The sequence below is a fragment of the Amblyomma mixtum genome, chromosome 4, assembly GCF_055824585.1.
Source record: "Amblyomma mixtum isolate Tamu chromosome 4, ASM5582458v1, whole genome shotgun sequence".
NCBI lineage: Eukaryota > Metazoa > Arthropoda > Arachnida > Ixodida > Ixodidae > Amblyomma > Amblyomma mixtum.
The window spans coordinates 150834061-150861603 of NC_143015.1; the positions used below are offsets into that span (position 1 = coordinate 150834061).

The 27543-nt window shown below is 45.1% G+C and overlaps 1 long non-coding RNA gene across 1 annotated transcript; it reads right to left on the reverse strand.

The window, feature by feature from the left end:
• Positions 1 to 6896: 6896 nt before the first annotated feature.
• LOC149348772 (uncharacterized) lies at positions 6897 to 18921 on the reverse strand. The gene is made up of 6 exons (XR_016282584.1): positions 18584 to 18921; positions 15124 to 15154; positions 13579 to 13595; positions 12982 to 12997; positions 10468 to 10514; positions 6897 to 7021 (listed from the first exon to the last, which is right to left on the reverse strand). It is a non-coding gene; the product is annotated as an uncharacterized LOC149348772 (long non-coding RNA).
• Between the last annotated feature and the right edge of the window lie 8622 nt (positions 18922 to 27543).

A 27543-nucleotide genomic window follows, 5' to 3' on the forward strand; every position in this document is an offset into this window, starting at 1 on the left:
GCGGCGACGGTGTTCTATGCAGTCACGTTATCTTGACTCTCTAGCGGCGTCAGCGGTATCAGTCGGTCGCTGCTATCGCTGGGGGGATGAAAGGGGGGCGGAGCTGGTTACGAGGCCGACGACAACGCCGACGACGACGCGAAACCCAGGAACGGACGCCAAAGAGCTGCGCTCTAAAAAATGGCTGTGGCTCAGCTCGGCTGAGCCGGGTTATACGGGGCGAAAGACAACCAAACCAGTGGCCGATGTCGACGCGGAGACTTTAGCAGTATCCGCCGCCCTTTTCCGCTTTAGATTCTCTGCCATACTGCCGCCTCAACTGTGATTGCGGCGCAAGCGAGCTCTCCTTTTCGATCCTCCGACACGTTATCAGGCATGCGACACGACACAGCTGGCGAAGCGAGCGGAGGCGAGCGCAACGACGAGGCAGGCGGTGTGGCGTCATACCAAACGGTGGCGGTCCGCGGCGAGGCGCGCGGTGGGACGTCATGGGAGATGGCGCGGCGAGCGCGCGGCGTCCGCCAGCTGCGGCGGTTGCTAGGCAGCGGCTCAAGGTAGGTCTCTGTGCCTCCTCGGAGCACCGCCACAGAGAAATCTCTAGTTCGTGGCCAATGTAGCTTTCGCTACAAAAATTTCATCCAAGACTAATTTCCGAGCACTTCAGCCAGCATAAGCCGAGCACCAGGCCAGGGCAGGGGAAAGCTTGTAACCATGGTACCGCCGGTGGGTATTCGGCTGCACAGGAGGTCAAACAACATACCACTCTCAAGCTAGTTGTATTCTCAAATCACTAGGCGTCCGCTGCGATAAATTTCTTAAGTTGAAGTAGATTGTTTAATGCTAAAGCATTTCTAGGCTATATCGGCGGATTCGTGTCAACAAAACGTGTCTGCAGAACACGTCCGCAGCAGTTGTGACGTTCCCAGAAGAGGTAGCATCAAACGAGTGGTTGTAATCGAAAAAGTGTGATGTGAGGATGCTGCGCAAAAAAAAAAATATGTCGACAGGATGGTTACTTAATAAATTAGAGCGAAAAATGTCCAACAAACGTCCAAATAGCGTGGACCTCAATAAAGTGAGTGGACGTGAAAACAGCCGATGACGGCATAATAGTAGAAAAAAGGCAAAAGAGTGAAAATAAAGTTGTAACGAATTGAAATGTATTTGATGAGTGATAATTAATCAAACAAAAAGATTTATTGGCATAGAATAATTAGTTAATTAATTATCGGCAAAAACCACTGGACGGTTGAATAATGCCACGTATCATTGCAGTGTGTGTTCGTTCACGCTCAAGGCGGCAGGAAAGGGTCGTTATCACTTTTGTTCGTGGCGCGAGAAGCGACCAGACTAATCTCGATTGTTCGCAGCCATGAAAGGCTGCATCTAGGTTTTTCCAGATTACCGTAGATGATCTTGACCTGTTATCTGGAAGTTTCCTTGCCGGCTTTAAATTGAGCGATGCCGCGAGCGGCGGACATTCGTAGTTCGACGATTGACGAGCACGCTTGTTGCTCACGCCGCCAACGAGTGATCCAGCTCTTTATTTGGGCTGACTTGCGCCCGCAAAAGAGCTGGATCACTCGGTGGCGGCGTGAGCAACAAGCGTGCTCGTCAATCGTCGAACTACGAATGTCCGCCGCTCGCGGCATCGCTCAATGTAAAGCCGGCAAGGAAACTTCCAGATAACAGGCCAAGATCATCTACGGTAATCTGGAAAAACCTAGATGCAGCCTTTCATGGCTGCGAACAATCGAGATTAGTCTGGTCGCTTCTCGCGCCACGAACAAAAGTGATAACGACCCTTTCCTGCTGCCTTGAGCGTGAACGAACACACACTGCAATGATACGTGGCAATAGGCTGGATGGGGATATAGTCAGTGGAAGGGAAAGCAACCACGGCGCCAAGTTTTGAAAACCAAAATGGTTGACTGAGATAAAAGAAGGTAAAATGAGAGTAAATAAAACCACCTTTAATTAAAGCATAAGATGATAACGCTAATTGAGTAGCTAAAGTGAATAAAAAAACAAAAAGAAAATCATAGAGAGAGGCAAGGAGAGGCGACGAGTGCCGAGGAGGCGCCAATGCTTTCGCATTCTCCCAGTGCGGGTCGCCGCAGTGATCTGTAAATTTGGGCGTTAACAATGGAAACATCCACCGGAGCACATCTACGTGTCTACAGCAAAAAGCTGTGAAGCGCTGCTGGGAAAAAGAAATATTTTTTCTTGAAATGTGTTGATTTTTTTGTGTACATGCGTGGCTTTTGTGCAGTCGTATATTTTTACGCGGTTAACGACAACTACTTCTTTAGGCGAAGTCAGGTACGTAACCTTAAGGTATTACCTCAAAAGAAGTGTAGCTAATGAGCGCGAAAGTACGCTGTCAATATCGCTGATTATTGTTATACTGATAACATATCCAAAGTGAAGCAAATTTTTTCGAAGTAAGGTTTTTCGCTGAAGTTTAAGGCAGATCCCGTATAAATATGTACAATTTAGTTTTTGCAGCGGTTAGGTTCAGAAACGAGCCGTTAAAATCGAGCACTATAGAAATAAATAAAAGAATTACCGAAGACACTTTGGAAATTCCAAAACTGTGCTTGGCAAACGCCTTGTGGTCAACCAACTGCCGCTTCCCCGAACCGCCTGGCGCGGAATCACTGGGCCGCTTCGGAGACATGCGTCTCACTCACTCGACTGCAACACGACGTCTGGCGAAGGAGCGGCGGTGCCCTCCTTAGCCAGACGTCTCGTTGCAGCTGCCACCGCTGAATCGTGCGCGCTCGTTCTACCGCTACTGTGTGACGTCACGGTTGCTATGCGCAGCCGCGCCCCCCACCGGTGCGCCGGTTGCTAAGGGGGGGAGGAGGTTGCGCCGCTTCGCGGAGGAGAGGCCACAGCTGGCACGATTCCAGCGCACGGACGGACACCGCGAGCATGAGCCATTAAAGGCTTTCGCCTTAATATTGTAAGCTGGTATTCATGACGTCAAAATGATAACAATACGCAAAAGACACAGGACTGAGGAAGGTGACAAAAAAGGCGACAATACGCTTCCTGTATTGTCGCCTGTTGCATTCCTGTGTCTTGTGCGTTTTTTTGGCCGTTTCAATGTCTTATAACCTGGCCTAAAACTATAACCTCCTAAACTTCATGATGAGAACGAGTCAGACTTTTAGGCTCCCCAGACAAGGTCAGCGGCGTTTCGGAGATATCGCACAAGACACAAGTCCGAACAACGACTTATTAAGGCGAAAACCTTTAATGGCTCATACTGTCGTCCGTTAACAAAGCATGTCACACGCATTTAACTCGGGAATTAGAAAAGATAGAAGAAAACCAATGGTTGCTTCAGATCGAGGAGGAAAAAATGAACCTGGAAGCGAAGTTTGATCACTGCACAATATTTAGTTAATTAATTATAGGCAAAAATATCGAAATTGCGCCGTAATAGTACGGACGTCGATATAGCCACGGGAACTGTGTGACGGCACATCCACCGGAAATCACCAAAGCATAGTTTTCACAGAATGGCCAGAAAAACGTCGGATTTGTGGCAAATTAGATGGAAAAATGTGTAATTAAGCGTAATGAACACTTTAGATCCCCGAAAGATGTATAAATTGGGTAGCGATATAGCCACGGGAACGGTGTGACGTCACATCCACCGGAAGTCATCACGGCATAGCGTCCTCGGCTTTCGCCTTTCAACACTTTAGTTGCCAAAGGAGACATTGCTATGACGGACTGTAGAAGGTAAACATTGCGAATAAGTATGTCATGTAGATGTTGTAAATTCAGGTATATTTTATAACTAACCGGTATGGTGCTTAACCTGTGTCGTGGAACGACAAACAAGAAGAGTAGTGCAGACTACGTTTTAAAAATGAATGTTATTGTCCGCTCTAACACATGCGTTATTGCGTGTTAAGACAAATGCAACTAATTCGGTTTTGGGTATGCCCGGGTATGCCCTGTGGGAAAGAAGACGCGGAGCTGAAGAAAACAGGTCGTTGGGAGACTTTATTTAGTAAATCCTCCGGTGAATTTCAGTCAACTGGCGCTTCCAACTTCAATCGTGTTAACGGTACGGCTCGTACGGCTCGTTGTCTGTAAAGAAATATTTTTCTCATCAGGAGCACTCTTAATCCTGGTTATGAAAACAAATGGAGAAATGTCTGTTTCCAAATGGAAGCAGCCGTTATGCTTCATATAAGCCTAATGTCCTTGGAGACTTCTGGAAAGAGAGCAATATTTATTAAAGTCTGCGCTAGTCGGAAGCTGCTAAAAAGAGCCCGTAGTTTCAGCTATAAAACCAAAGGACCGTCGTTTCCTGTTTTTGAATCTTGCCTTTTCTTCCCCACAAAAGATATGTGACATGTTTACGCAAAAGGCGTACTGGCGCTAAAAAACGAAGACAACACACACAACAGGACAGGACTGGCGCCAACTTCCAACTGAGTTTATTCACAGTGAATAAACTGTGAATAAACTCAGTTGGAAGTTGGCGCCAGTCCTGTCCTGTTGTGTGTGTTGTCTTCGTTTTTTAGCGCCAGTACGCCTTTTGCGTAAACATGTAATGCTACAACCAACTAGCTCAAATCAAAGTATTGCTGGAAGATATGTGCTGGCAATCGGCCCCAAAGGTGGTGAAACCGCTTCAGAGCGGCCCAAAGACCGCTCTAGTCTATATCTCTAGAGCGGCCTATATGCCTAGAGCGCTCTAGATTACATATATATCGTGCTTGAGCACAGCGCTTGAACAGACGTGACTACACTGTCCCTTAAAGGCCATAGTGGGGCAAGTTATTCGCCTAAGTAACGTGGCTTTTATAATGCCATCATACCTCGGGTGTCGGGAAGGTTCCTGGTCAGAAGGAATAGGGGAAATCAGGGGTGCTGCCCAGAGCAAGCAGAGTCGGCCACACACAAAAGTGGGCGGGAGCATATACCCGGGTCGTGTATTACACCGATTGAAGAAACTGGCTTTAGAATTTGGCGTGCAGGTTGTGTTCCCTGTTTAAGAAAAGGCACTGAAGCTGTGCGTTCGCGTAAACAATAAGCTATAAGAGCAGGCGCGCGACAGTTGAAATTCTGCACAGCATTACACCAGGCCCATTACTCGGAATGAGACAAGATAGAGGATGTTTTGTAAAATATCGCTTTTTACGAAAGTCACTATTTTAGGCAGAATGTAACATGGCGAAACGCGAGCCTCATATAACACGTGCGATTGTTGATTTGGTAAAACTATTTAAACATAATGAGATATATGGTCTTGAGCACGATGACATCATTCTGATGAATTGTTCTTATTGAATCGGCCACACGGAACATCCTAGCATATCGACTGCATTATAGGTGTCGTGTGTGTAGTTTTCTCTTAATGTCTAATTAGAAGCCGGGATAGCCACTGCTTGCGCGTCAGTCATTTGTGAAGAAAAGTAATTCTGAGATTTGTTGCGAGGCGAACTGCAGCTGAATACGGGAGTGGTCATTTTTAAAGAATTTAGATGTCAGATAAATTCTTAGCACATCAGTATACTGCTGTCGGCGGTTCTCGTAAATATATCCTTCAGCCGCTCACTTTGTTTCAAGATATTGTGCTGTTTTTTAAGAACAGCTGCTACACTGGGCACCGATAAGTTATTCGAGGTTAGGAGGAGGTTAGTTGGCTGTTGCAGCTTAGGCTGTTCGGTTTGGTTAATAAGGGTCGTACAACTAAGATTTCAGTTCGCGTTCTTCCAAGATTGGACCCTCTGTCCACCCTGACACCAACACGCATGTATAAGGCATGATAACCCTTCCGCGCTTCTTTCTGACGAAGACCAGTCCTGCGGCCGAAACACCAAATAACTTTTCTCACGTCTGAATTAATGTATATATATATATATATATATATATATATATATATATAAGCAAACAAGGAAGGGGATTGAGGGGCTCGTTGTAAATATGACAGAAGCCAACAGCCACAGAAACCAAGGGACACAGGGGATTTTTTTAAAAATTAATTTATTTATTTTGTGGTGTTGAACAATTTAGAATATTACTGAATATGTCATTGCTTAAAGCTAATTGATTAGAAAAGCAGAAGAAAAAACAACCACATGCCGCCGGTGGGATCCCACCGGCGGCATGTGGTTGTTTTTTCTTCTGCTTTTCTAATCAATTAGCTTTAAGCAAAGACATATTCAGTAATATTCTAAATTGTTCAACACCACAAAATAAATAAATTAATTAAAAAAAATCCCCTGTGTCCCTTGGTTTCTGTGGCTGTTGGCTTCTGTCATATATATATATATATACATATATATATATATATATATATATATATATATATATATATATATATATATATATATATATATATATATATATAGGAATACGCCACCTACTAACATCGCGCTGCATTACCGCAGTTGAAAAGAGTGTCCTAGCTTGGTGGATCGACATGACCTTGACAATTGTCTTCAGGCATGGTAATGAAACTTGCTGAAAGCTATGTGACGCTCTTCAAATCTGTGAAAATGGGAAAACATGGCCGACAAACGCTTCCTACTCATTCCAACCGAGTGAAAAGGCATTTTTAAACACCTACTTGAAACAGTGTTGACCTGCTCGTGGCTCTACTGGTAAATGTGCACCAGAAGCATAATTTATATTTTTACCATCCCTGTTTTAACATTATTTTCTTGGTATAAATACAATTTGTTCCTTCAAGAAAGCATTTAAATCTCATTCGTAGCTCCTGTGTTGCCTTTCATCCTGCAGTGTTCGACCTTTTGCGGTCAGAATGCGCACGACTAGCGCCAACTAGGCAAAACTTCTATTTTAGTGAAGCACATTTGCACACGCTTCAGCACTTCTCCACCCTTGTTACAGACGCGATTACGTTACCCGTTGACCAAGCTGCAAAACGAAATGTGCACAGAGAAGGCAGCTATGCATTCCACTTTACCGGTCCTCACCTTCAAAGGCGAATCGAGCTTTTGGTGTCGTTTTCCTTCTGTGAGGGGCGCTAAAAACCAGAAATGCCAGAAAGGCAATTGGCTTTGCCATTCAATCTCTATAACGATAATGGCGGGCATTTCTCAGCACAGCGAGACTAATTTAAAACAAGATTAGAACAATAGAGCAATAATAGAACAACAATAAAACAATAGGGATGAAAACTGCGAAATATGTCAATCTAAAGCGATATCTATTTCATTTTTGGTACCTTTGCAACCCATCAGGAAACTGGCATTTCGCAACCATGGTTCCGTTGTATCGACGTTTATTCATAGATTGTATGTATGGATGCAGCAGCGTCCGGTTCGAAACGGGTTGTGGTGGGTGCTAGCGTGCTCCTTGTTTTTATATGTTTTATATTTATTAACCAATGCGTGCGGTTTACAGGTACTATCTAGAAATTTTCCTTCTAAATGGCTTATGGTATTCGGAGTTTAACGCCCAAAGCGACTCAGGCTATGAGGGACACAGTAGTGAAGGGCCCCCGAAATACCTCACAACGCCTCCTATAGGCCATCTTCATGTCAGAGAGGAGGACTATTGCACACAATCTTTATAGGCGCGTAAGAGCTATGACAGCCATAAACACGTTGAACATGGTAGGCTCTGAGGGAATAGGCGTTCCACAAACCATTGCGTTCCAGTAAAGATTTGTTTATTGTTTATGTGTGCTTAACGTCCCAAAGCGACTCAGGCTATGAGGGACGCCGTAGTGAAGGGCTCCGGAAATTTCTACCCCCTGGGGTTCTTTAACGCAAACCGACATCGGTCAGTACACGGACCTCTGGAATTTCGCCTCCATTGATTGAAATTCCGTCGCCGCGGGTTCGCACTCAGCCGTGGCGGTTGAAAACAAAGGAAAACATATTCTAGTTATTTTTAAGCAACGCGGATTTTAATTCCGACTGTCTTGTTACGTCAGTGCCCTGCTTTTAAGCCAGTCAGCCTTCCAATTGGTTTTTACTAATATTGACTGCAGGTTCATTCCCATTACCGTCATTGCCTAAAAACTCTACGGCCCGATGGAGAGTCGATAAGCCTGTTCGACATCTGGGTGAGCATTTCCACACTCTAACGAAGCTTGGTTAATTCCTTCTGCTGATTCGATATGCTAAGCAGATGTTTGATCGTTCCTGTCAATTTTTTTTTATACTTTCTCTCTAACAGCATAGCGCTCTATCTTTAATTATCCTACGAAAGATTTCTTCGCTATTTGACATCTACATTTCGTCTAGAATTCAGACTTGGCTGTATCTTTTTATTGGACTATTCCAGCACTTACCCTTTGCCTTCTTTACATCGTTTGATGGCCATTTTAATTTCCTAGCCTGGGGGTGCCAGCCACCACCCCGTTTCAAAGAGGACGTCCATGCCATCCATTCATTCATACATCCTTCTATCGTCTCTAGCGTCGCTGCCGCACAGCTAACTAAAAGCGTTGTGGTGGTGCTGTTTACGCCTTTCGCAACGCCGAGGGAGCTGTGAGTGCAAGCTCACTGCTTATGCCAAACTATAAGAGTCCATTAGCGACAACATTCTAGCACACGTTCAGTTACTAATCATGCGAATTGTTTGGTTTGGTTTATGGAGTTTAACGTCCCAAAGCGACTCAGGCTATGAGGGATGCCGTAGTGAAGGGCTCCGGAGATTTCGACCACCTGGGGTTCTTTAACGTGCACTGACGACGCACAGTAAACGGGGCTCTAGAATTTCATGTCCATCGAAATTCGACCGCCGCGGCCGGGATCGAACCCGCGTCTTTCGGATCAGCAGCCGATCGCCATAACCACTGAGCCGCCGCGGCGGAAATCATGCGAATGGAATCAATCAATCTGTAATTTCATGAAACCTTCTGAATGGTTAGTACAAAAAGTTACATGTTTAGTCAGCGAGCGAGTATCAACGCTTCAAATCATGTCTGGCACTTTGCAAGCACGGCACTGCCATTAAAAATTGCCTGGGCTTAGGTCTCAGAAATGGCGAACCTAAAACTCATTTGGAGAAGAAGGATAGCTACACGTCACTCTTTGGTACGGTGGAAATCATCAGGGGAAAGACGACATGTGTAAACATTCCGTTGCAAAGCGTAAGCTCGAAAAACAAACCCACGTCATTTTCCTGTAATTTTAAAACAAATTAATTGATTTGTAGAGGTCGTGGTGGATACTTACTTCTTAGCTGCAGAAAAGAAAAAAAGAAGAAAACATTAACTAGTGACAAAGCTCCACCGAAATACTTGCAAATTAAGAAAAAATCATTCCTTCGCATTGGGAACGTGCACATCAGAGCGACTTGACTGAACACCGACAAGATATACGGGCAACACTTGGGTGGACTTACACCGAGGCGGCACGACGGCGCAGTTTTGTCTCTTTCTGCTTTGTTTTCGTAGAATCCAGAGCTTTCTGCGTCCACATTAGAGGCGCCCCACGCATCTACGTTTAGGCGAGTGGGGGTCTTGGAACAACACTTTGACTGGCAGACCACCTCCTTTAACGCAATATTGTGTCCGTAAGTGTCTGTACGCATTTATAATTCCATACCGACTCTATACACTCCATTCTGAATCCATATAAACAAGATAAAAATATGGAATTATGGGACTCGCCTTACGGAACCTTTCAGCAGAAGCTACGAAAACTAAAACTAACATAAATAAACTTCTACTTCTTCAGAACAAAACAACCCGTCACGTAGCGAATATACAGCCAATGCACACAACTATGCATGCTGTTAGTACACATATCGTGATACGTATTGATCGTATATATGAGTTTCGATTACTACAGGTTACGTATTTTTGTACACCTGGCGATAAAAATTTTTAGGAAAAATTGGGTCCTTGGGCTATACGAGTACAAACAGTAAAACTTGGAGCACTAATGTATAGGAAATACCGCATTTCAGAACAAACCTAAGCTACAATCATTGGCTCATAATCTACCACATGTACTAAGCAACTATAAGCACACAGTCAGTTATAATTTCAAGAGGTTGAGGACTCATTTTGTGCATATGTAAATGCAAACTTCTAGTCTATACGTACTAGTATAATTTGCACTTTTTCATTTTGCCTTATGTGTTGTGCTTATATTTCGTGCTATATTAGTGAATGTCTTAATTTTTGTGATATTATAGCGTAATATTGATTCTGTATATCTGCTGTCAAAGTGTTTTTTTTTCTCTTTTTCGTTAGTTTAATGCGATTGCAATGTACATCACTTATTTTGTGTTTGGTTTGCATTTCGCGTTTTGTTGAAGTAGCGTTTTTTTTATGTTGGCTACTGTCATGTAATCGTTATGTACACAGCTTTTAGTCCAGGGTGACCAGCGAGATTTTTCTGGTAAATAAATTGCTTTGATTGACCCGGCCCACACGCGATGCATGAAGCTCGGTGGTTTTTAGCTAAAGGTAGAGCAGTTGTATAATTTTGATATGGGAATATATCTTACGGTCTCCGCGGCCTCTATGCGGCCTGGGCGTAGTCGTCTTTTCTTTCCTATAAGAAATGACGGGAAAATAAATAAAGCAAGTATTTTTTACTGCACGCAGCAAAAGGGGTCATTTGTGTGACACCACTGCTCCGCGCCTATTCTTGCGGCCTTACATTTATATAGCAAGCAGCCGTGAACACATTGCTTCGCTCGAGGAAATTCATGCATTTAATAAATTATTCCAATGAAGCAAATAGTGCTTAGTAGTTAATATTGATTCCTAAATGGCGTCCTAACAGGACATTACGCCAAGATGAAAGTAAAAAAAAATTGAGTCATTTGACATCTATTCGATAATGTAGATAAATTTAATAAACAGTACACTAACAACAAGATCAAATGTTGGTGCAAAGGTTGAGCGGAAACTCTCGGACACGTCGGTAAAGATAGCATATAATGTATATACAGGTAAGTTTGCATTCAGAAGATAGCACAAAAATGACAGAGCCCACAACGGGGGGAGAGAGGGGGGGTTGGCTTAACATCTGCGTGCTCGGCAACGCGTCGGGGGAAAAAAAAAAACACGTGGACCCCAATACAAATCTTCTCGCCTAAACGTTGCCCAATAGAATCATTGTTTATTCTCGTTCATTCTGTGTTGTCAAGAATGCCATGTCCTCGTCCCTTTCTCTACCGCACTATTTAGTGGCAGTGAGAATGAAAGAATAAAACATGTAAGTTGTTTGAAACGTAAAAAATGCATGGAAAGCAAGAAGCTTATAAAAGCTTATAAAAGGACATTATAAAGTTGATACCTCTAAGTATTTTTCTTACTCCTCAGGTTATAACACGAGACAAAGGCATGCACTAACAATAACCCCTTTGAACGCGCGAAATAACTACTTTAAGTATTCTTTTTTTCCGAGGACAATTACTGACCGGAACAAACTTAATAGCGAGACTGTTAATCAAAATTCTTTACTTCTGTTTGAAAAGTGCCTGTAAATGTTGTGAATTTGTGTGTGTTTATATGCTCGTATTTTGTCTTGTCCCACCCTGCTATGATCTGTACAAGATCGCAGTATCTATAAATAAATAAGCTTTTTCCGGACGCGAGAAAATGTCTTCCTGAAAGAAAAAGAGGGCTGAAATGCCCTCATGCTGGGCACTTCTTTACGACAGGTGGTCGTCGTTGCCATCGCGGTGTTAGCAGATGTCGACAAATTGCGATTAACGATTGCTCATAGCATAAAGGCGTTGCATAAATTGCGTTTCCGGCCATCGTTTCTTAGGCTGCTTGCTTGTGACACGCTAATGGTAGAGTAACTAGAGACGTTACTTTCCCTAATATCAATGGTCAAGAGCTCTCCCCGCCATATCTGAAAAAAGTGCCCAGATACGGCATTTGTCTTGGCTATGGACGCTCCTCATGCAGATCTGCAGGAGGAACATGATAAAAATTAAAATTAGTTTTTAGGAAAAAAAATGGCGCTGCGTCTGTCTCACATATCTCGGTGGACACCTGAACCGCGCCGTAATGGAAGGACTGAAAGAAAATAAAAGGTAGAGGTGCCGTAGTGGAGGGCTCCGGAATAATTTCGACCACCTGGGGACCTTTAACGTGCTCTGACACCACACAGCACACGGGCGCCTTTTTGCGTTTCGCCTCCATCGAAACGCTGCCGCCGCGGTCGGGTTCGAACCCGGATACTCCGGCTCAGTAGCCGAGTGCTCTAACCACTCATCCGCCGAGGAACATGAAGCAATAATTATAAACTGGAAATTGAAAACTGGTTTTTGAGAAGAAATGGCGCAGTATCTGTCTCACATATCTCGGTGGACACCCGAGCCGCGTTGTATGGGAAGGGAGGAAGGAGGGAGTGAAAGAAGAAAGAATGAAAGAGGAGCGGTAGCGGAGGTCTCTGGAATAAGTAGAATCCAAATTGTCCTTTGGATTCTTGTGTGATTCCTGACTGCGTTCCCCGGGGTCCCATACTAGGGACCTCCACCTAGTGTTAGTAAGGATCAGTCCCTTAAGGGCTGATCCAAACATCCTCCTTTCCCTTTTAATAAATGTTTTCACCACCACCCTTCCCCGGTACGCCAAAGCAGCGGAAGCGATTCAACAGCCTAAAAAAAAAATAACTATAAGGTTTCGCTTCCTTACTTGCTAATCAATCTGCTCTCAACAGCCGGGTAAGCTGCTTTGGCAGAGATATTAATTATTAAAGTGTTCTTCGCGTGGGCGCGTATGTCGGCCTTACAGCAGAGTCAGAATTGCAGATACGCCTGAAGAGGAGGAGTATAATCTATTCTTGTCGTCTTGACAAATCGTAAATTTTCAGGGTACCCCGAAGTGTAAGAAAAGATTTAGTTTCAGAAGGTAAACTTTTATTTTTTTTGCTCGAGAAAACCCTTACCACTAACGCCCACCTGAGCACAGACATACGTGTAGAGGTGGAAACCCTGGGAATTTCTTGAGAAATTTTATGTCAATTAAAAACCAGCATTACAATATTCTGCCATACTTACGCACGGCCCTGTTGCGCTAGATATCATGAAAGGACAGAGAAAAAGAGGCAAACATAAGCTTCAGCCCGTAACTCTTCTTACTGCAAAACAAACAGTGAAGAATGAACTACTACTTATCAGAATTACGTCTTAACTTTGTGATAGAGTAAGTTTCTATATTAGTATTTAACGCTTCTATTGTGTCGTCCGTATATACTGTATTACAATCAGAGAGCATGCATTTCGCCCGGCCTAATCAGCTTTTGCGCTGCCTGCTCAACGCTGTTCACTGAATGTATCGAGAGAGAAATAAGTAAGAGAAAAAAATGTTATATAGATTTGTTCTTATCTTTAAGAAAAGTACGACGATCTTGTTCCAGCAGGTCAAACGACAGTGCTCTTCTTAAATGGATCAATTTGTTACAGGGAGAATGTCGCTGTCAGTTATATATATTTTGTATCTCTGTTTGAGAATCTTGTTTCTTCTTTCCTCTCTATTTATTTATTGACGCTTACAACCCCTATTCTGTACAGCCCATGTTATATGCTCTTACTAGTTCTTTCGAAATAAAACCTACGGCGCCTATCTTTTTCCTTTTTACAAGTTAATTTACTCACCTTTAGGTGTCGTTGTCCTGAAATGAAAAAAAAGCACATGCACAATGTTTTCTTGAATTTTTACTTTGTTCTGCAGGCAGGCATAAATAAATTGCATGATCCGAAACAGAGTGCAACTCGTCAGCATTGCAAATGCGGGCCGTGTGGATGTCAGCATGTATACATTCGAACTAATGGCGTACAGATGTCCGACTTTCACGTAAGAAGAGACACTTTTTTGTAGCGAAAGCTACATTGGCCACGAACTTGCGATTTCGCTGTGGCGGTGCTCCGAGGAGGCACAGAGACCGACCTTGAGCCGTCGCCTAGCAACCGCGGCAGCTGGCGGACGCCGCGCGCTCGCCGCGCCATCTGGAATGACGTCACAGCGCGCGCCTCGCTGCGGATGCGGTATGACGTCACACCGCTTGCCTCGTCGATACGCTCGCCTGAGCTCGCTTCGCAAGCTGTGTCGCATGCCTTATAACATGTCGGAGAATTTAAAAGGAGAGCTCGCGTGCACAGCAACCACAGTTGAGGCGGCAGCATAGACGGCGACAAGTCTGCTAAGCGGAAGGAGTCCTGGAATCGACATCGAAACGAGATGAAGAGGAAACGAATCATTCCTCAAAAGCAATATTCAGTTTTCAATGTCTTTCCTTGTGGTAACTCAAAGATACAAACCTCGAAGCAACTTTGATAGTAAGGTCATACAAAAACATAAGGGCCTACACTTATCCAAATAATAATACGCATGAATATCCTACATGCATTCTGATTAAAGCGTATCATGTCTCGCATGCTGGTCGGTATCTAGGCGGTGACAAGTGCAGGCAGAACACCGCGATGTACATTTGCTGTTTAGAGAGCATTTTTATATGCCGCACCCTTCATGCAACGCCTCTTTTGGAAAAGTCTTGAGGTGTGCAATAAATAAATGTATAGTCATTGCATTCCTTTTTGGGTTTCGGGTGTTAAATGTCTCAAATATTTCCAAAGCCCTGGCTCTTCTTATGCAGCATTTTTTCCCGTAGGATATGCACAAAATATAGCCTGACTCATATAACATGTGACCACGCAATTACCATAATAGTTGTAGCATCGCGTCACGACCTAGACTCTAGTGCACTGAAAAATACACTTATCATGAATTGGCCTGCAAAATAAATTCGACAGTGGAATCTTTATATCTAGTCCTAATGGCTGCTAATGTAGACCAGAGGGACCAGGAAGGGTTACATATATCATAAAAAAACAAGAGTGCATTTGGAACTCATTTGCAGGAAGCTTTAGCCGCAGCTTGCCTTTAAAAAAAATTTAATATTAGGTGCCCACTCATGTTATTGAATTGGAAGTGAAGTAAAATGTCTGATTTCAGCTATGTTTCCTGGAACTGTTTTTTTTTTTACACACAGGTGGGAATGTGCTTTTTAAAGGATTGATTTTCGCGTATTTTCGCAGTAATTTGCATCATTCGTCACTGACTATTACATTCTGTTCAAAACCATCCCGCTAGCTTCTTTCTTTCGGGGAAAGCGTGAACGAAATAACGTTCGCACTACATACCTTTTCTTGTGGGCATCTGTTTCAAGGATGACTGAAAAAGCAAAGAGAAGAAATTGCAAGCTGCAGTGATACCTTTGCGTGAAGTTCTTCTATTGTTGATGAATTGGAAGGCATTGAGTTTATACATTGTTTTTACAGCGTTTTTACAGCACCGCAGGTCATTTATATGCACTGCAATTGTCCTTGACTTGCTCTCACAGCCCTGAAGCACAGTCTGAGTAAGCTCCGAATCGTCCGTTGCATTTAGTCAACCACTACATCTGCTTTTGTTGAAAACGGACAAAAACTCAATCTGCAGGAGAATAAAAAAAAACCATATGTGCCATAAACACTTTTCCTTGCAGGCGCCTCACCCTCCGATGTGGGCATTCTTCATATATGTTCTTTCGGTTAACTGCGCACGAATATATGCCTCGCTCTAGAGCTGACTTTCTAGACCATAACCTTGAATAGCTGACTCATGGACAGGAAGTCTTTCAACAGCCAGGCATTAGGGAACACATTATCTTCGAAAAACTGACTTTCAACACTACTCGGTTGTAAAGGCGACATCAAATTAGACGTAAGGAGAATAGAGGGTGCCATACCGAATGAAATCAGCAGAATGCAAAAAATGAGTATGACGCTCTTCATCTCGAAAGTTCTTCCCGTTTCCTTGCTAGCACTTGTGGGGTGCTGTTCTGGAAGCTTACGTCGTCACACTGGCCATAACGAAGTGCTCGGGTGCTCTTATAAAGCAAGTGATTTCTCCTTTCTACCCCAATGCTGCACCCTCGGGCGAAAGCGAGCTGACTACACGGGTAATTACAACTCGCAGCACTCGAAGCCCAGTCTCAAACGCAAACGCATTCAATACGTGCTCAAAAAAACAAGAAAGAACCAAATTTTTTCAGATCACCTGAAGGTTTGTAAATCATCCCGCACAAGGAAAGGGGGTGTTCTTTCGGCACATCATTTGTTCGTGCTTCACGATGTCTCATGTACAGTTGTAACCTTAACGAGCAGCAAGCAATTACAATGGTGTCTTATACTCTTTTCCTAGGAATCTGGAACGCAGCCTCGGTCGCGTATATTATAGCACTTGCACTGTCCTTGACGGCGCACGCATTTCGATGCGCGAACGCCTACGCAGTGCCTGCATGTGCACTGACAGAAGCCATAAAGTTGCGAACGTGATTGTTACGAGGAAAAGCGCTTTGATCGCCCTGGCTCTGTGCAGTAAATAAACCGATGTTATATGTGACACTTCTGATGAAACTTTTATGCGCCTTAAAAAAATACTGCGCAATCTTCCTTGAGGTTACACTCTCCTATTGATTTTCCCATCCATCTCTTGCATGTCGGCTACAAAGTGGTTACAGCTAGTCTAGTTTGCTATTTTGAATGCACTGAGATACCGTACTAGGTCAATACGTTGCGAGACTACGAACGAATTTGATGAAAGTTGTGACTTTTGAGAGCCCCTCCGCTAGGTGTGAGCGATTTCGAAGAGCCCCGGAGAATCCCAATTGCGCATGCGCGAGGAGCGAGTGTGAGACAGTTACTGCGTAACTTCTTTTCCTCAAACACAATTTTCATTTCCTTCACTACGGCCCCTCTTTCTTCTTTCACTTCCACTTCCTCCCTTCTACAAACGGATGAGGGGTGTCTATCGAGATGACAGAGAATTACTGCGCCATTTCCTTTCCTCAAAAAAGCGTTGCGTTCAAAGGGCAAGGCATTGCGCCGAACGGGTGGTGGCGTTCCGTGGACTCCCTGGCAGCGCTACAACACGCTGTCGCGTTCCACTCCGAAAGGCGAAGCTTAAGCGTCATTAATTAGCATTTAATCAGTTTTTCGTCAGTCATCAGTAATTACATTAATTAGTAATTAGTCATTATTAAGTCGGACGTCATCCAGCGGTGACGTCACCAGTGCCACAGAGGCAGTCAAAGTGGTGCGGAAAATGCTTTCCCCTCTACGCACTTTCGACAGTCAAAGTGCCCCCTGAGATGCCGCCGCCGCTGCGATTGCCGCGCCGTTGCTTCCGCAGCTCTACTCGGGATGGCCATTGGTCGAACCACAGCGAATTTTTCGCCAGGTTTATGCAGTCATCTGATTTATTACTTTATTCACGCCCTAAGAAACAGAAGCAGCATATTTTATTTTCGAGCTTTCTGTCTCATGTATTCGAAGAGCTAACCTTGACTACAGCTGAGATACCTTTTTGGTGATCAGTAATGTTGTCCCTTCCTTAATTTATCTTTTTCTTGATGGCGTCTATCACCATTGTGGCTAAAATAAAAAAACGTGTACGGAGTTAATGTCTCCCGACTCATGGATCAGTACACTCTTCAAAAAAACCCTACGGCTCACACAGAAGCCCCTGGTATATCAGTCACTGTAAAAGAATATGCTGCACCGCAAATCTTCGACGTTAGAGTATGATACATCTACATATACATCTTCCTCTAATACATACGGGCGAATAATTAAAGATGCTACGTCATTTCCATTTGCAAGTACTGCCCTTTGCGCTAACCACTATTAGTAAACAAGTTTTTAGTTTTGTTCTTTAGTTGCCAGCATTCGCATTAAAAGGTGGGAGGGGGAAGGTCTGTAAAAGCTATCAGTGCATACAAACTGCAGGTAAGTGTGTAGGATAGCAACGTCGTAACAACAACAAAACAGGTGATGTCATGAAAGCAGTGTGGGTATAAAATGAATGAAAAGCTGTAACTGTAACACGACCACGCTTGTTCCATTTCACAGAAGTAAAATGAAAAAGAGCAAACCACTGAGGCAGAATAAGAGTATCGAGCGTTAGCAATATCGAACAAATATTGCGTCAGCATGTTCACTATATTCGGTAATTTTTTTGTTATTTCCGAATATCTACTTTTTTATTCCAGAGTATACAGCACAAGAAGACCAATCGTTTGACACCGCTTCGAATGTCCTACGTCAATTAGTTTGGCCGTAATGGGCATTTGAAGTTTGAAGAAGTCATGGTTAGGGGAACCAAAGGTCGTCGGTGCGAATCTCTGTCATAAGCTACGCTTTGATTCGGCTGCAGCTAACATACAAACTGCTTCGTGACGCACTTCGTAACGCGCTGAATCGTTTGATACTATCCGAACTTTCTACGCCAGATAGGTGGTCCACAATCTGTGTATCAATGGTGCCACTCACTGGTTCCACTTGGTTGCGACTGAGAGAAGGATGAAAAGGAAAGTGCACGGGCTTGCCTACTGGCTCAAGCCGAGCCGCCACCGCTGCCACTTGCAGATAGAGAGTTGAAAGATATGAGGAAAGATAAAAACAGAGAGAAAAAGACTCGAGTCGCAACAACCGCGTCTGCCGTAGCGGACGCTGGCTGAAAAAAAAAATATAAGCGGCCGAAGCCGCGCTCGCTACTGGTTCCACTTGAATGAGCTCGTGTTTTTTTTATGCGAAGCATATTGCTAGAGCTACCACTCACGCCGTCGCCGTGGGACCCCTAGCCGTGACACCACGTGACACCGTGACGTCACACCACGTGACATCGGATGAGAGAGCCGGCCTCCACCTCGCGCTGTCGCCGTGGGACCCCTAGCCGTCACACCCGCGCATTCCCGCGCATTTCGAACGCGCGTTCACACTCGGTGTAGGTGAAACGCTCGCTCCACCGGGCAGGCGGACGCGGCTTCCGTGGCAATCCAGGCGCTCACCCAACGCGCGTCTCGGGGTTAGTCGGCGTTCCGCTGTAGCCATGCCGTTGTCTTCCCCCACGACGAAGGCTTCTAGTGGTTGTATTAAAATGACCAAGTATTCAACCAAGGAAAGCCATGTATTACCAAGCCTAGCCACTAATATCTTCGCATTCCCCAGGCTTAGCAAAGCTGAGCCTCAGCAATTTTTTTTTCACTGGTTCCACTTGAATGACCTCGCGTTTTATACTAACGCGTCCGTGAGTAACGCTAATATAGGGAGAGGCATTCGGTTTGCAGCCTTCGGGCTGCGGCCGTATATGTTTTTTCAGGCAGCGTCCGTTCCGGCGGACGCGGTTGTTGCGACGCGCGTCTTTACTCTCGCTTTTGCTCTGTCCTCTTTTCATTCAACTCACTTCTGTCTGCACGTGGCAGCGGTGCCGGCTCGGCTTGAGCCAGTTGGCAGGCCCGTGCACTTTTCCTTTTCATCCTTCTCTCAGTCGCAACCAACCAACCAACGCTAATAAATAAGAGAGCATTATTCAGGTGGTGACGAAGCGCGGCTGCGGCCGCTTATCTGTTTTTTTCAGCCAGTGTCCGCGTCAGCGGACGCGGTTGTTGCTGCGGCGGGCGTCTTTTCCTTCCTTTTGCTTTTTCCTCTGATCTTTTAACTCTCCTCTCTCTGCACGTGGCAGCGGTGGCGGCTCGGCTGGAGCCAGTTGGCAGGCCCGTGCACTTTCCTTTTCATTCTTCTCTCAGCCGCAACAACAACTTAACGCTAATATACAAGTCACACACTCTAAAATTGGTTTAAATTAATGTGGCGGGCGACAATAGTCGCTGTTCTGTAACATTTCTGTGTGTCGGGCGATAATAGTCGCGCTTCTGTTTCTTTGTGTGTCGGGCGACAATAGACGCCGTTTTGTACCTTTGTGCCCAATACAATTCTCTTAAAAGGAAATCACGCAGCGTCTATCTGTATGTCCATGCACACCTGAACCGCACCGTAAGGGAAGGGATAAAGAAGGGAGTGAAAGATGAAAGAAAAATCAGGGGGCACTTTGTTGACCTAAAATGCAGTGAGGCAGAAGCCTTACGCGCAGTGTTGCTGCTTGTGTCACTGATGCGTGGTTAAGATGTTAAGCTGCGCGTCTAAGAGTGGAGCGCGACAGCGTCTTGGAGCGCGACAGCGTCTTGCAACGCTGCCAGGGAGTCCACAGAACGCCATCGCCAGTTCGGCTTTACGCCTTGCTCGTCGGTGAATTGGGTTTTGAGGAAAGGAAATGTATCTGTCTCGCATATCTCGGTAGACACCTGAACCTCGCCGTAAAGGAAGGGAGGAAGTTGGGAGTGAACGAAGGCACCGTGTGCACTAGACGCGCCTTTGTTCATTCCAAATCATCGAGCTGGCATGGCGGAGTGGTAGCGTGCTCGTCTCGCACTCCGGAGGCCCTGGGGTGGTATTCTGCCGGTGTCGCCTTTTGCGACATGTCGCATATGGGCGGGGCCTAAAAAAGTGCTTACAGATGCTCGAAGAAACGGAAATAGCCGCCGGCACTTTCGTCTGCGGTGCATTCATTCACTCCGAGAAGCGACAATTTACCACTGCTGATTCACTAGCAGCAGTAGTTTCGTATCTTTTATAGCAAGAATATTTGCCATCACATGACGTCTAATGTTCAAAAAAACATTTGCAAATTTAATATAAACTCGCTTTACTTCATTTAAGTCTATAAAACACCGCGAAAAAGCTCCAAATCTATTTTTTTTTCGTTCCGGACGGTTGTGCTAGGTTTCGGCTGCGTTTCGGTCAGTTGCAGACGGTAGCAGTGTAGCTGGAGGTCCCATTAGGCTTGCGCGCTCCAGAATCGAGAGCGTATCTAAAAAACTAGGCTGAATTGCAGCTTAAACTTTATCGTCGAAGCAAGGTAAGTCATAGCGAAAAGTAACAACACCAGTAGTTGCCGGTAAACATGCCGACCGGAATCGCAAGGACTGCTGAATTGGCTGAAGCGGGCGGCTCTCGCTTGAAAGGACGTCGCCATGTTTTCACGCCAAGGGCGCAAAAGCCGCAACTGCCGATTGCGTTCGTACGCTAACGGTAGCCCGTCGCCCGCGCGAATCGCTTCAGCGCATTCCGTTGTTCGACTAAGCGTAGTAAATTGGGGCGACGTCACGACGACGTAGCAGGAAGGCGGATCCGTGTTGTCACGCCGCCGTCACCGCGGCTCGAGCCAATCAGCGAAGTGCGACTGCGACATGTCGCAAAAGGCGACACCGGGAGAATACCACCCCTGGTTCGATTCCCAACTCGACCAATTTCGTATTCGGTTTTATTTATCTCTCTGGTGCACCTAGAAAGAGCCTAATTAGTTAATGAACTAATTAACTAAACAGAGTCTACGTATATGGAGCATCATTATACCATCCCTTTAATTGCTTGCATGGTTACTAGACAAAGTACAATTGGCCCCGTTTGAAATTCGCGCACTGTGACGTCACGACCATTTCGACCAATTGAAAAGCGTGACATTTCTGTCGACAACCCCTGCTTACAACGATGAGGCATTAAAGGCTTCCGCTTTAAAAAAAAGCCGTAACGGTAAAAGTATGAGGCTAACGACTGCGATACATTCTGAAACGGGCAAAGATGAAATTTTTGCTTAAATAACTCTCTCTCTCATTCTGAATCTTTCAGTGAAACGACGTGACATGGAACAAAGATGTATAGACTACGTGAGTGGAGGAAATAGCTGGAGAAGCAGAAAGCACACGATTTCATTGGCAGTTAGTGTTTAGGGGAAAAGAAGGTGCTTAAAGACGCTGCTTTGCATTTATACGCGCTTACGTTTTAGTTGTGACCTTATGGAGCCATATGAAATGTACAGTGCATCAGAACGCAGGTTTTAAGCTGGATGCCCATGCGGAAATAATATATATTGCGCAAATATTTGAGCGCAAGATTTTTACTGCTGTTTTGAAGTTATGCGCTTTTTATAAAATTTTTTGCAAGTGTTCGGCTAAATCGCGCTTTGACTTTGAGGGTTCGAGTAATCGCGCCTTTGACGTTGAGCAATTAATTTTGACATTCTCTAAGGCCACCAGAGACTGTCCGACCGAAGTCTGGGTTAGGGCGTCTCTGGCGATTCTCGAAAAATCGCGCTAGCGGACGACCGTTTTTACGGAATCTACCAAGCTGAAAGCGAAGTGTTCCTGTGTCGCCGACGTCTTTGACGAACGCAAGCAAGGTGCCACCGGGCTTATACATTACTACGAGTAAGGACATTTGCGAATTTTTTGATCTTGAGGTAGAAAGCAGCATCGCGTTTGCAGGAGGTGACTCCGGTCGCCCGCGTTTGCTGCCGCAAACTTTTTGGTAGCAGTCAGCTGCAAACAAGTCGAGTCGACGTCCTGTGTTCTATGTTGAGAATATGGAGCGATCTGTTTTCGAAGCGATTTGTCCTCGTACATTGATAGACCGTTCACAGTTTATTTCAGTAAAACTAGCATTTCGTCGGAATTTTTATTGCGTAAGCATTAATACGATGGGTACAACCACCGCCAAAATTGTCCGTTGTTTGGTCGCTGCTGGCCTAGCGCGCGCGCTCTGTACCGCGGCTCTTCCCGGTCACAGTCGCCTTGTATGTAGCCCTAATCCGGTGGTTCTGACCCGAGAAAAACTGTCTCTTGCGAGCCTGCAGCTTGTCTAGCGAGAGCGATGCGGCACTCCACTATTTAGTCATCCTGAACGCAAGAAAAATGCTACAGATGGCTTATGGTATGCGGCAAAAATGCAGAGAGACATCATCATGATCAGCCTGACTACGCCCACTGCAGAGCAAAGGCCTCTCCCATGTCTCTCCAATTAACCCTGTCCTTCGCCATGTTCAGCCACCGTATCCCCGCAAACTTTGTAATCTCATCCGCTCACCAAACTTTCTGCCGCCTCCTGCTACGCTTGCCTTCTCTTGGAATCTACTCCGATACCCTTAAGGACCAGCAGTTAGCTTACCTTCGCATTACATGCCCTGCCCAAGCCCACTTCTTCCTCTTGAGCTTCCGCGGTGGCTCAGTGGTTATGGCGCTCGGATGCTGACTCGAAAGACGCGGGTTCGATCCCGGCCGATGCGGTCGAATTTTGATGGAGGCGCAATTCTAGAGGTCCGTGTACTGCGCGATGTCAGTGCATGTTAAACAACACCAGGTGGTCGAAATTTCCGCAGCCTTTCACTGCGGCGTTCCTGAAGGCCGAGTCGCTTTGGGTCGTTGAACCCCCACAAAACCATCAAACTATTTCGACTAGGATGCAATCAACACGCGTTTGTTTCCTCAGCCACTCTGCTCGTTTCCGATCTCTCAACGTTATAGCTATAGCATTTTATTTCTATACCTCGTTGCGTTGTCCTTAACTTAAGAGGAAAGCTTTTCGTTAGCCTCCTCGTTTCTGCCCCACAGGTGAGTACCAGTAAGATACAGCAGTTGTATACTTTTCTCTTCAGGGATATTGGCAAATTGCCATTCATGATCTCAGAGAACGTGCCAAATTCTTATTCTTCGAGTTATTTCCCTCTCATAATCAGGATCAGCGGTCACTACCTGCCCTATGTAGACGTATTCCGAAAGTTTCCGAGCTACTAACGGAAGTTCCACGCTTGAAGGCACTGTGGGAATAATAACTTATCTATGTTTAAAATAGTGCTGTGATAACATTAGTTCTAATGCGCAGCATTAGAAGCCCCGTGGGGCAAAAATGCTGTCGTCGGTCAGAAAACTGGCCCAATGGTTGGAGGGAAGTGACGTCATCAGACCGGAACATTCCGGTTAGCAGGAAAGATGTCACACGAAGCACAATAACACCCGTCTGGTAGTTGTCTTGCGCATGTGCACTGACACCCAGCTTTTCCCCTATGCCCTTAAGCGATAGGGTCAACTTAGTCTAAAAGTCCGTATTGCTATCGCATTGCCAACTCATGACGAAATTAGATGTTGTTGTGATTTTTCGCGTTGTTTAATGCGACACAAAAAAGTGCCCGGCGTCTCTGTCACGACATTCTTTGATTGGTCGAGAGAGGTGACAATACCTTATAATATCTTCACAACCTCCCCACCGATTTGTGCACTGTTCACAGGACTGCGAGCAAAGTGCCAATTGCGGCAGGCGGCAGTTAACATACCGACAGCGCGCGCGCCATCAGTGCGTATGCGCAGATTGCCCTGAGGCCGCTAGATGGCGCCAGGTACCCGACAGCTGCGCGGACGCCTCCGGCGTCGGAACCAATCGGCGTGTGCACACTGGCGGTGGGCGGGCTTTCGGTACTCCGATAACGGTAACACGGTACGTGCTTTGCTAAAGGTTTCTAAAGTTTGTCGAGAGAGGCTGATTACAAGGAATGAAAGTTTTGTTTTCGCGTACGGAGAAGTCTGGGTCTTTGCGAAGACATACGTGCAAAGCGGATGCCCGAGCACTGAGTGTGTACAAAGCATATTACAAAAATGCAGTTTTATTTTTAAACGTTTAGCTTTCATGCTAAAGGTATTCATAGCCAACGCAACCGTGAAGCATACTGGGTTATTGTGTAAGGTAATCATCTTCCTGTGCAAAGGAACATCAGTGAAGTTGTGAGCTGGCAAGCGGGGTTTTTCAGATGATTTTATTGAACAGTTCCATTTCGAAATATTCATTTAGTAGACGCAGCCTCCATGAGAGTGAATCACGAATACCTAGGGTGTCATTCTGGGTCGGTCAGTCTGGAACGAAATATTTGATCATTAAGTAAAAGTTGTACCTTTGGTAAGCACACAGCGAATATTCACAAATAAACGGTCTTCATGTTTTTAGTCAGTGTTATATGCGCTCAGGCGCGTGCAACGCAATATCCTTCTGAAGTAGAAACCAGATACTGTGTTGCTTTGTGCTGGTGCTATTTCGACCAGCACAAAATTTGGCCATGAAGTAAATTCCTGTCATCTGCTTTGGAAGGTGCCAAAAACTACCTCCGAGCGTGATAGGCGATGGTCTTTAAAGGAACGCCGTATACTGACTTTTTTCGAGTGTATTTTCTTCGCGCCAATAGGGTACCTCTTGATGAAGAAAAACGAATGTCCGGATGTGGCACTGAGAAACTGCTCAGAAGATTTTGAAATATAATTTTATTTTATAAGGTGCCCTAGATTTTTCGAGGATGATGGCTTTTGCGAACCCCGACATCGGGGACACGATGTTGACTTGGCATTGTAATTCCTCGGATCACTATAGATACACAGACTGCCGCACCACCTAGGTGACGTGCACTGCCAATAATGAGTGGCACATGAAGCAAGGTGCACAGATTTGGTTACAACTGCAATCGAGAGCATTGCTGTCTCTTTAAAAATATTATCAACAGAATAAAGCTGATGACATCAGTCGCAGACACAAGCAACCGCTTTTCAAGGCCGGAGCGCTGCCGAAAGCAGCGCCCCGACACTACGGGGTAGAGTGCTTTTATAAAAATATTGCAAGAAAGCGAAAACATGTTTACGCCGTGGAAGAAACAACAACTAGATGCAAGAGAAGAAAATTAGGGGTGTATAAAGTTTCTTCAAGGAAGAATAAAAAATGTTTCTACATATTGTGATCAGAACTATTTTTTTAAAGTTTAGTGCATCAACTCCTAAATATGCAGCCACATTATTTGGACAGACGCGAAGCTTTCACCCTGCCCGCTGTAACCGTCGGCTATGGCCTGACTTTCTTTGAAAATTAAAAATACACATTCTTGCCAAAAATTCAAGTTCTGCCCTCGCTACTGTCATGATAGAAAAATATAGAAGAAGCCATATTTTTGGAGAATCTCATATATTTGACACCCTTGGAAGGCAACCCATTTATCCACAACAACTTTTTGGGGGGTTTGCTGCAGATAATTCTAGCCCCATAAAACTCACCTAGAGCTCACCTAGAGGGAATGTTGCGTCTTCTTTCTTTATTTTAGCGCTTAGGCTAGTCTATCAGTGACACAACAGTCAGTGCGAAGTTCTTGTATCATAGAATAGTGTACCTCAGAAAAGGAAACCATTTTTTTTGTTTCTCATGCTTTGAAGACAGCAGCGCAAAATATTGCGTTCACTATTTATTTCGTGACATGAAATAATGCGTGAAAACCGTATTCCACTCTTTATTGTTTACTTAGAATAAAGTGAAAATAAAACGATGTAGAAATGACTTCAACCTTGCGTAATGGATTCCAATTCGCTCGGTAAAGAAAAAGCACGATATTGGTGATGTCACCGTTACCTCTATAATATGAATGCCACTTACATATCCAAGTTGCTAATTATACCGCTTTGTCCATTTCTACTGCGCTGACCCTTACAGTGGCCATTCCCCCATTTAGCCTTCCCATTTGTTTCTCTGAAATCTGCTTTGTTGCAGGTTACCCATTTGCTTAGGTGTGTGTACATATACATATTTATACCGGAAGAGGGCAAATACGGGCTGGTTGGTACATGTTTTACGCTGTTTTACGCTGTTTACGTGTTGCGCTGTTTTTCCAATTCGTAAAACATATTTATACACCCTGAATGTTCTGATGGCGTCAAATGTCCACTGGACCTAAGGAGAGGGTGGACGAAAAACAATGCAAAGGCCATACAAGGCTAGCACACCTAATGCGGATTTGGCGCAACAACGCAAATCGACCACCATTTCGAGTTCCCTTTCTCGCCGCGGTGTGGAGCCACTGATAGAAAGAGGTGGTGACACGTGCCAGAGATGGCACCTTACCTTCATCTGAGTCTTCAGCGCCGAAGCGTGATTTTGGAGTCGTCGTCCTCTTTTTCCTAAGCACCAAAGAAAAAAAAACATTGCGAAGAGCATTTGGATTCATCATTTAAATAGGCCTACAGATGGCGAATCATTTCAAGGACTGGCTCACTTACTGCCTTAAAATTAAAAAATACAACACGCCTAATCCAATTCGACTATAGGCGGTATAGTGAGGTTTCGAATGCAATAGTGGTTGCTCATGACCCCGTGAGGGCACAAAAGAAATTACCGAAGACACTTTGGAAATTCTAAAGTGTGCTTGGCGAAAGCCTTGTGGTCAACCCACTGCCGCTTCCCCGAACCGCTTGGCGCGGAATCACTGGGCCGCTTCGGAGCCGTGCGTCTCACTCACTCGACTGCAACGAGATGTCTGGCGAAGGAGCGGCAGTGCATCTGCCACCGCCGACGCGCGCGCGCTCGTTCTACCGCTACTGTGTGACGTCACGGTTGCTATGCAGAGCTGGGCCCCCCACAAGCGCGCCGGTTGCTAAGGAGGGGAGGAGGTTGCGCCGCTTCGCGGAGGAGAGGCCACAGTTGGCACGATTCCAGCGCACGGACGGACACCGCGAGCATGAGCCATTAAAGGTTTTCGCCTTAAAATTTGGGCAACCTCTCACTTCGCGCTTCTAGCTACGATTCCGCTGAAACCCTTACAAAAATGACTTTTGAGCTTCAGTTGACGCCTTGTTGAGCTCCTGTTGAATCAACTGGAAGCCCACATGAACTCAATGTATGTTGAGCCTACTCAACACCTGCTACACGGAATTTTTGTTGAGCGTAGTCAAGAGATTTACTGTTGAGCAATTTCTGTTGAACTTAAGTTGAATCATCTCAAGGCAGCCGTTTCTAAGCCTAACTAAATGAAATCATTTCGACATGCATCGTGTAAACAGAACCTGATCACATTACACATATTAAGAACGCACGCAGCACCCGTTAAAACTC